Source organism: Triticum dicoccoides, chromosome 3B (genome assembly GCF_002162155.2).
Source record: "Triticum dicoccoides isolate Atlit2015 ecotype Zavitan chromosome 3B, WEW_v2.0, whole genome shotgun sequence".
NCBI classification, from domain to species: Eukaryota; Viridiplantae; Streptophyta; class Magnoliopsida; order Poales; family Poaceae; genus Triticum; species Triticum dicoccoides.
The window spans coordinates 830,281,429-830,290,714 of NC_041385.1; positions in this window are offsets into that span (position 1 = coordinate 830,281,429).

The following is a 9,286-nucleotide window of genomic DNA, read 5'->3' on the forward strand; positions in this document are numbered from 1 at the left end:
ACCCTACCCTAGGTCTATATCCTCATCACTAGCCCCCGACTGGATTGAGGTCCGAGTGGAGAGAAGATTGAAGTGGATTTTGCTTCAACCTTTGTGCATCATGAATAGTTGCGTTGAATGGGGAGGTTCGCGTTGGAACTTCAGTTTCATTTCAATCGCCTCGATCGATTCAGAAGTTGTCGAGTGAATTAGTAGTATCATTTATCAATTGTTGCCTTATTTTGCAAGATCTCTGGCGCGATTGGTTATTGTGCATCCCAGATTCGGCGGGATTCGAAATTTCGGGAAGCGCGCGGGGTGGAGCGTGTCGCGGTAATCAGGACGGATAAGTAGGAACACCTCGATCCCTGTGCCACCATTTTCGCCATGTATCCGGCGCACGACTGTTACGGGGATTTGACAGGATCCCCCGGGCCCGTGCGTCAACCACTCGGAAGTGGGTCTTTGAAAGGCGACGGGGCCGAGGCATGGCACAATACGCTCCCAATCTCCCCCTTTCTCCTCTGCTTCTCCACCGCGCGTATCTCCTCCGCTCTCGACAACGCCGCTCTGCCGCAATGGTGAAGGACAAGACAACGGTGCTGGAACGCGCGAAGAAGGTGACAATAGCGGCAAAGGGCAAGAAGACCCAGCGGTGGTCGTCACCGCAGTCGGCGCTGCCGACGGGTTGGATCCAGGGTGACTGTATCCGATCCTCGCTCCGGCAGGAAGACCTAGATGAGCTAGTCGAGCTCGGGTTGATCACCAATGGCGCTGCGAGGTTGTCGGAGGGGGAGACGGAGCCACAGCCGCGATGGGGTAAGTGCGTACTGCCCGCCACCTAGGTCGCCCGTGGTTTTTCGCTTCCTCCGCACCCCTTTTTCCGGGGTTTTCTGAACTTCTTCGAGCACAACTTCACCATTTCTCTCCAAACACCATCACCTATCTAGCGGCGTTTATGTCCATGTGCGAGAACTTTCTTGGCTGTCAACTCGCATTGGGGCCTCTTTAAGCATATCTTCACCAGCCATTCCCAGTCGGTCAAAAAGACAAACTCAAGTGAGGAGAAAACACACGTTATCCAAATGTGTGGGGGTTTGGGTATCCAGAAGAGGAAGAGGAGGTCCTTCCCTTCTGTGACCCTTCCATAGTAGGTCAGGGGCTGGCAGTTGACCTGGTTCCACTGCCAGGACATCCCCACTCCAGGCCAGTCGACTAGACTTCCCCCTTTCTCCTTCGATCATGTTCAAACTCCTTCCTCGCTGAAAGTGACTGCTGCGGGGAGGGTGGAGACGGATATGCTGGTCATGAGGGTGGTCCAGCTGATTAATCAGGGCGTGACCGGGATGGACCTACTGGATATGTTTCTCAGTCGACGCATCCAGCTGCTCCAGGCTCGGGATCACCCGATTTGGATGTACTCCGGTGTCAATGACACCACTCGGGTTCATCCGGAGGAAGTCTCGGCCAAAACGGTGGCTGGATGGTTGAAGAGCATCACGGGCAACAAGGACAACACCAGGGGGGCAGGAGGGTCGTTCCCTTCGGCGACAGCAATCCACTAGACAAGGTTTGAACTCCTGCCTCTGACTTATTTCTTGTGTATCTTGTATCTATCTCTGAATCCGACTAGAATTCACTCGACTTCTTGTTTTGTAGGTTTATACTGAGATGTATTCCATGCCCAACGGCGAGCAAACCCAGGAGCAGGACCAGGAAGGGGAGGACAACACAGACGAGAGTGGCAAATTGCAGTCCTCGGACGGTGATGCCGAAGAGGAGAGCGACGAGGCGGACGACGACGAGGGGGTCGACTCGGCGCCCCACTCGGAGCGTTGATTAAAACACCATCATGATCCAGCTGGCGAGCGGGGCAAGGCCGTGGCTCCTAGTACCCAAACACAGAAGAGGACTCGGACGTCGACTCCGGAGCCGACTGAGAAGGTTGCCAAGCACCCAAGGTTCTGCCCGCGAAGACTCGGAAGATTCTGTCGAGGATCAAGATGGACGTCTCGGTCGCCTCTGGGTGAGTGTTTTTCCTTCCAGGTTCCTTTCCTCTGACTGACACTTCTGCTTGGTACCGAGTGGATCATGAACTTTCTTCAGCCCCGCCACTTCTGTGATGGATATGGATGTTGACAAGGCCACCAGGGGACAAGAGGCTGACAACATGGTCACTTCCGGGGCTGGTAAGATTCTTCCAATTTGAACTCGATCTGCCGACCGATTTCTCGGGATTGTCTATGTTGCAGCTCCGCGAGACGTCATTACATTTCTAGACAAAGAAGAAGAAGAAGCGCCTCCGAAGGAGAGGAGGAGGAAGGGCAGGACTTCGACCGGGAGGGCAGCTGAAGGACAAGTGCTTGAGCCGGCGGTCGGGAGATCCGAAGATCCGTCTCGGGCCAGCGTCTCATTTGCCAATCCGCTGTCGACTGACCGCCCGTCGGGGTCGACTGCTCAGGCTCCTGCTGCTCCGGTACAAGTCCACACATCTGATCTTGCATCTGCTCCGACTGCATTGTCAGCATCCCTCTTCGCCACCTACCAGACTCCAAACCATCCGCCGAGCGTTGCCCAGGAGGCTCTTCTCCAAATGAATCTTGTGATGGAACAGATGAAGGTGGTGCATGAAGCTAGTCAGGTTGCTTACAAGGCCACAACCACTTTGCAGGCGAATGTCAAGGTTAGTTGATCTCCGACAGATCTTTTTAGTAGTGATAGTTGCGACCGTTGCTTTACTGCCCATATGATGTCTTTGAATGATTGCTCTGGAACCTTTTATGTGCATCTATGAGTATTCGTTCAGCATTCAACCAATCGGGAGTAGCTTCTCTTCTTGAGCCAACTAGGTTAAGTCGAGTGCTTTTCTAGCACGCATAGTGCACCTACCGGGTTTAGTCCCCGAGACCGTGGTCGATGGCTGGCAGTTGACTGGGGGTCTGAGAATCACTTTTTTTTACTCTTGCTGGGCAGACCATGTCGAGTGTAAGAACCGGAGCAGTGGGGGCACGCCAAGAGCACCTACTGGGTGTAGTCCTCGAGACTACTATTGAAAGTTTGATTCGGTAGTAGTCTGAGATTAACTTTTGTTGCTGTCGACTGACATATCTCCTTTGCTGACTGTAGAACTCCTGTGACCTTGGGGCTGAACTTGCTGTGATGAAAAAGAAGCAGATCAACATCAATCTTGACTTGGAACTGGCTAGGAAGAACCTCAAGAAGGCACAAGACGAAACAACTTCTATGGGAGGTAACCATTCGGAACCTTTCATCTTACGATTCCCCTTTTTTCTTTCCAGTCTCTTTGAACCGAGTGATTCCACTCGAACAGATGTGCGTACTGAAAACCGTCAGCTTCAGGCTCGTCTGAAGAATGTTATTTCTTTAGAGAAAATGAAGCAGGCACTGGAGATAAAGGAAATGGATCTTGCTGCGGCTCGGAAGGATGCTCGAGAGAAAACGACGCTTGCGGACAAGAAGTTGGCTTCAGCCGGCAAATTAGAAGAAGAAATTGAGCAATTGAAGAAGGAATAAGAGAACTTGCAAGGATGTTAGAGAAGACAAGGATGTTAGAGAAGACAAGCTGGTGGTCCTCAAGGTTGCCAACACAAAGAAGCTCGACTTCTAGTCCTTCATGGACACCTTCCTTGACGCTGCCACATGCATTGCAGACAACATCGACCTCGACAGCTTCGTCGATCCAGCGAGTCCTCCTCCAGCCGAGTGAACAAAACATTATGCCTCAGCTTTTATTTGCCTCGGGATGCCGAGTGGATATGTAACCGTTAAACTCTATTGGGCTTGATGCTCGAGTACTTCTGACTGTCATGCTTCTGAACTTTTGAAGGATTTATCTGAACTTTGCTTTCCTTGGATATCTTAGTTCTCGTCCTTGTTGCTTCCGGGTGTTCTTTGATTTTGAACAGGTTTGTCTTTGATGACGCGCACATCGTGCTTGTGGTGCAGCTCAGAGGAGTTCAATCGGCACCTTGTCATCCTGGCGGATAGGGATGGAACGCATGTTGTACCTGTTGCGTTGCTCATAGGTGTTCAATCGACACCTCATCGTCCCTGCGGATAGGGATGGAACGTATGTTGTATTTGTGGCGTAGCTCAGAGGTGTCCAATCCACATCTCGTCATCCCTGCGGATAGGGATGGAACGCATGCTGTCCTTGTGGTGGTGAAGTCCCCGAGTGGAAGGGTTGCTCTCCACTCAGAAGTGTTTTTAACTTAGGCGATTCCGGGTGAGGGAGTCCTAGATTAGGGGGTATCCGGACAGCCGGACTATATACTTTGGCCGGACTGTTGGACTATGAAGATACAAGGTTGAAGACTTTGACCCGTGTCCGGATGTGACTCTCCTTTGCGTGGAAGGAAAGCTTGGCGGTTCGGATGTTAGTTCACCTTCTATGTAACCGACTCTGTGTAACCCTTGCCCCCTCCAGTGTCTATATAAGCCGGAGGGTTTAGTCCATAGGACAACAACAATCATAATCATAGGCTAGCTTCTAGGGTTTAGCCTCTACGATCTCGTGGTAGATCAACTCTTGTAATACTCATATCATCAAGATCAATCAGAAGGAAGTAGGGTATTACCTCCATCGAGAGGGCCCGAACCTGGGTAAATATCGTGTCCCCAGTCTCCTTTTACCATTAGCCTTAGACGCACAGTTCAGGACCCCCTACCCGAGATCTGCCGGTTTTGACACTGACATTGGTGCTTTCATTGAGAGTTCCTCTGTGTCGTCGCTATAAGGCTCGATGGTTCCTTCAATCATCAACAATGACGCGGTCCAGGGTGAGACCTTTCTCCCCGGACTGATCTTCGTGTTCGGCGGCTTCGCACTATGGGCCAATTCGCTTGGCCATCTGGAGCAGATCGATAGCTACGCCCCTGGCCATCAGGTCAGGTTCAGAAACTTGAATTACACGGCCGACTTCCGCAGAGACTTGATCTTCGACGGGTTCGATCCTACACCAGGAGTGCCGAACGGTCGCGACGACCACGACTTAGATCGGCTGTCGGACAATATTCGGGATATCGCACCTGTAGCAGCTCCGGACCAAAATCCGGGGCAGATCGTGTTGGCCGAGGACGGGTGGATAGATCCCGCCACAGAGGCCGTACACTCATCGGCGTTAGAGCCGAACATAGATTCCACCTCTTAGGAAATCTGTGTCGCTGGACCCCCGGACTTGTTTCCGGCCGCGGGTCCCGGGCCGCGCGCATCCGTGCCCATCAATGCCGATTGGGCACCAGTCATGGAGTTCACTGCCGCGGATATCTTTTAGCGCTCGCCCTTTGGCGACGTGCTAAACTTTTTAAGGTCTCTCTGTTTGTCAGAAGACTCTTGGCCGAACTATGTCCGTCTCGAGTGGTATACGGACGACGAAGAAAATCGCGGCCCACCGGCCACCCACTTCATAGCCACTGTCGATGACCTAATAGACATACTTGACTTCGACTCTGAGGAAATCAATGGTATGGACGTCGATGCAGGGGACAATCTAGAACCACCGCCTGTGGGGCACTGGACTGCCACCTCATCATATGACATATACATGGTGGACATGCCTAAGGAGGACAATGGCGACTGTCGGTGTCAAAACCGGCGGATCTCGGGTAGGGGGTCCTGAACTGTGCGTCTAGGCGGATGGTAATAGGAGACTAGGGACACGATGTTTTTACCCAGGTTCGGGCCCTCTCGATGGAGTTAAAACCCTACTCCTGCTTGATTAATATTGATGATGTGGGTAGTACAAGATTTGATCTACCACGAGATCAGAGAGGCTAAACCATAGAAGCTAGCCTATGGTATGATTGTTGTTCATCCTACGGACTAAAAACTCTCCGGTTTATATAGACACCGGAGAGGGCTAGGGTTACACAGAGTCGGTTACAATGGGAGGAGATCTTCATATCATATCGCCAAGCTTGCCTTCCACGCCAAGCAAAGTCCTATCTGGACACGGGACGAAGTCTTCAATCTTGTATCTTCATAGTCCGGGAGTCCGGCCAAAGGTCATAGTACGGCCATCCGGACACCCCCTAATCCAGGACTCCCTTAGTAGCCCCTGAACCAGGCTTCAATGACGACGAGTCCGGCGCGCAAATTGTCTTCGGCATTGCAAGGCGGGTTCCTCCTCCAAATACTCCATAGAAGATGTTGAACACAAGGATAGTGTCCGGCTCTCCAAAATAAGTTCCACATGCCACCGTAGAGAGAATAATATCTGCACAAATCTAATCTGCTGACGTATTCCGCAGCGTGACATCATGCCACGGCCAGGCCTTTATTCGAATCGTTTTACTGTTCCACCTCAGCTCGTTTAGCGAGGTGGTTTCCTTGGCACGTCTTGTCAAAGCAGAGATCGTATCCCCTTATTCCGGGATTCTCATCAATACGGGCGTGGGTAACCCAACCGCGCCATTAACCGCGGCGCTTGGGAGATAAGCGAGTTTTATTAGGCTAGTGGGGGCTCATAGTCTCAGCCGCCCATATAAGGGGATAAGGATCCACCCTTTCCATTCATGCCTTCTTCCTCCCTTGCTTGTCCATCCGCGCACTCGAACTCCAGCGCCCAAGTCCGCACTTCCCACCTCGTCCTTTCTCCAATCATGTCCGGAGCGGGAGGTAGATGGATGGCCTCCTCCGTCACGGAGGGGCAAATCAAAAAGTTGAGGAAGGCCGGATACTTGTCTGACGACATCGCGCACCGGCTTCCCGAGGAGGGGCAACTCATCCCCACCCCTAGGCCCCATGAGAGGGTCGTGTTTATCCCCCATTTCCTCCGCGGAATGGGCTTTCCTCTTCACCCGATCGTCCGGGGGCTCATGTTCTACTACGGCCTGGACTTCCACGATCTGGCCCCGAACTTCATCCTCAACATTTCGGCGTTCATCGTCGTATGCGAGGCCTTCCTCTGCATCCAGCCTCACTTTGGCCTATGGCTGAAGATCTTCAGTGTCAAGCCGAAGGTCGTGGGCGGACGTCAAGCAGAGTGCGGAGGCGCCATGGTGGGCAAGATAGCCAACGTCACATGGCTCGAGGGCGCCTTCGTAGAGACCATCAAAGGATGGCAATCGGGGTGGTTCTATATCACCGAGCCGCGTGACCCTGAATGGGCAGCGGCCCCAGAATTTCGATCCGGCATCCCCACTCGGCTCACATCTTGGAAGGAGACGGGCCTGTTGTGGGGTAGTCCGGAAGAGGTGACCGGACTCCAAACCTGCGTCCGAGACCTGGTGAACAAGAAGGTTAATCTTGTCAACATAGTCCAGGTCATGCTCTTCCGCCGGATTCTCCCGTGTCAACGACGGGCCTTCACCTTGTGGGAGTTCGACCCGGCCCGGCACCAGACTCTATCCCAGCTTTTCGACACAAAGCACGAGGATGCTTGGAAGGTGCTATTCAAGAGCTCCGAGGTCTCCCCACCTATCGGTGTCAAAACCGGCGGATCTCGGGTAGGGGGTCCCGAACTATGCGTCTTGGCGGATGGTAACAGGAGATAAGGGACACGATGTTTTTACCCAGATTCGGGCCCTCTCGATGGAGGTAAAACCCTACTCCTGCTTGATTAATATTGATGATATGGGTAGTACAAGAGTGGATCTACCACGAAATCAGAGAGGCTAAACCTTAGAAGCTAGCCTATGGTATGATTGTTGTTCGTCCTACAGACTAAAACTCTCCGGTTTATATAGACATCGGAGAGGGCTAGGGTTACACAGAGTCGGTTACAATGGGAGGAGATCTTCATATCGGATCGCCAAGCTTCCCTTCCACGCCAAGGAAAGTTCCATCCGGACACGGCACGGAGTCTTCAATTTTGTATCTTCATATTCCGGGAGTCCGGCCAAAGGTCATAGTCCGGCCATCCGGACACCCCCTAATCGAGGACTCCCTCAGTAGCCCCTGATCTAGGCTTCAATGACGACAAGTCCGGCGTGCAAGTTGTCTTCGGCATTGCAAGGTGGGGTCCTCCTCTGAATACTTCATAGAATATATTGAACACAAGGATAATGTCCGAATCTGCAAAATAAGTTCCACATGCCACCGTAGAGAGAATAATATTTGCACCAATCTAATCTGCTGACGTATTCTGCAGCTTGACATCACACCATTGCTAGGATTTTATTCGAATCATTTTACCGCTCCACCTCAGCGCATTTACGAGGCAGTTTCCTTGGCACGTCTTGTCAAAGCAGAGATCATGTCCCCTTATTCCGGGATTCTCATCAATACGGGCGTGGGTAACCCAACCGCGCCATTAACCGCGGCGCTTGGGAGATAAGCGAGTTTTATTAGGCCGGTGGGGGCTCGTAGTTTCGGCCGCCCATATAGGGGGATAAGAATCCACCCTTTCCATTCACGCCATCTTCCTCCTTTGCTTATTCATCCCTGCGTGCTCGAGCTCCAACGCCCAAGCCCGCACTTCCCACGTCAACCTTCTCCAATCATGTCCGGAGTGGGAGGTAGATGGATGGCCTCCTCCGTCACGGAGGGGCAAATCAAAAGGCTGAGGAAGGCCGGATACCTGTCTGACGACATCGCGCACCGGCTCCCAGATGTGGGGCAACTCATCCCCACCCCCAGGCCCCATGAGAGAGTTGTTTTTCTTCCCCATTTCCTTCGCGGACTAGGTTTTCCTCTTCACCCGTTCGTCCGGGGGCTCATGTTCTGCAACGGCCTGGACTTCCAAGATCTGGCCCCGAACTTCATCCTCAACATCTCGGCGTTCATCGTCGTATGCGAGGCCTTCCTCTGCATCCAGCCCCACTTCGGCTTATGGATGAAAACTTTTAATGTCGAGCCGAAGGTAGTGAGCGGCCGCCAAGCGGAGTGCGGAGGTGCCATGGTGGGCCGGATGGCCAACATCCTATGGCTCGAGGGCTCCTTCGTGGAGACAATAAAGGGATGGCAATCGAGGTGGTTCTACATCACCGAGCCGCGCGATCCCAAGTGGGCGGCGGCCCCCGAATTTCGATCTGGCTTCCCCACACGGCTCACTTCCTGGAAGGAGATAGGCCTAACATGGGGGGATTCGGAGGAGCTGACCGGACTTCAGACCTGCGTCCAAAAGCTGGTGAACAAGAATCTCAAGCTTGTCAACGTAGTCCAGGTCATGCTCATTCGCCGGATCCTCCCATGCCAACAACGGGCCTTCAAATTGTGGGAGTTTGATCCGGCGCAGCACCAAACCCTGAGTAAGCTTTTCGACACTATGTACGAAGATGCCTGAAAGGTGCTGTTTAAGGGCGCTGAGGCACCCGCACCCGCTACCGAAGATCGCGGATTCAGCTC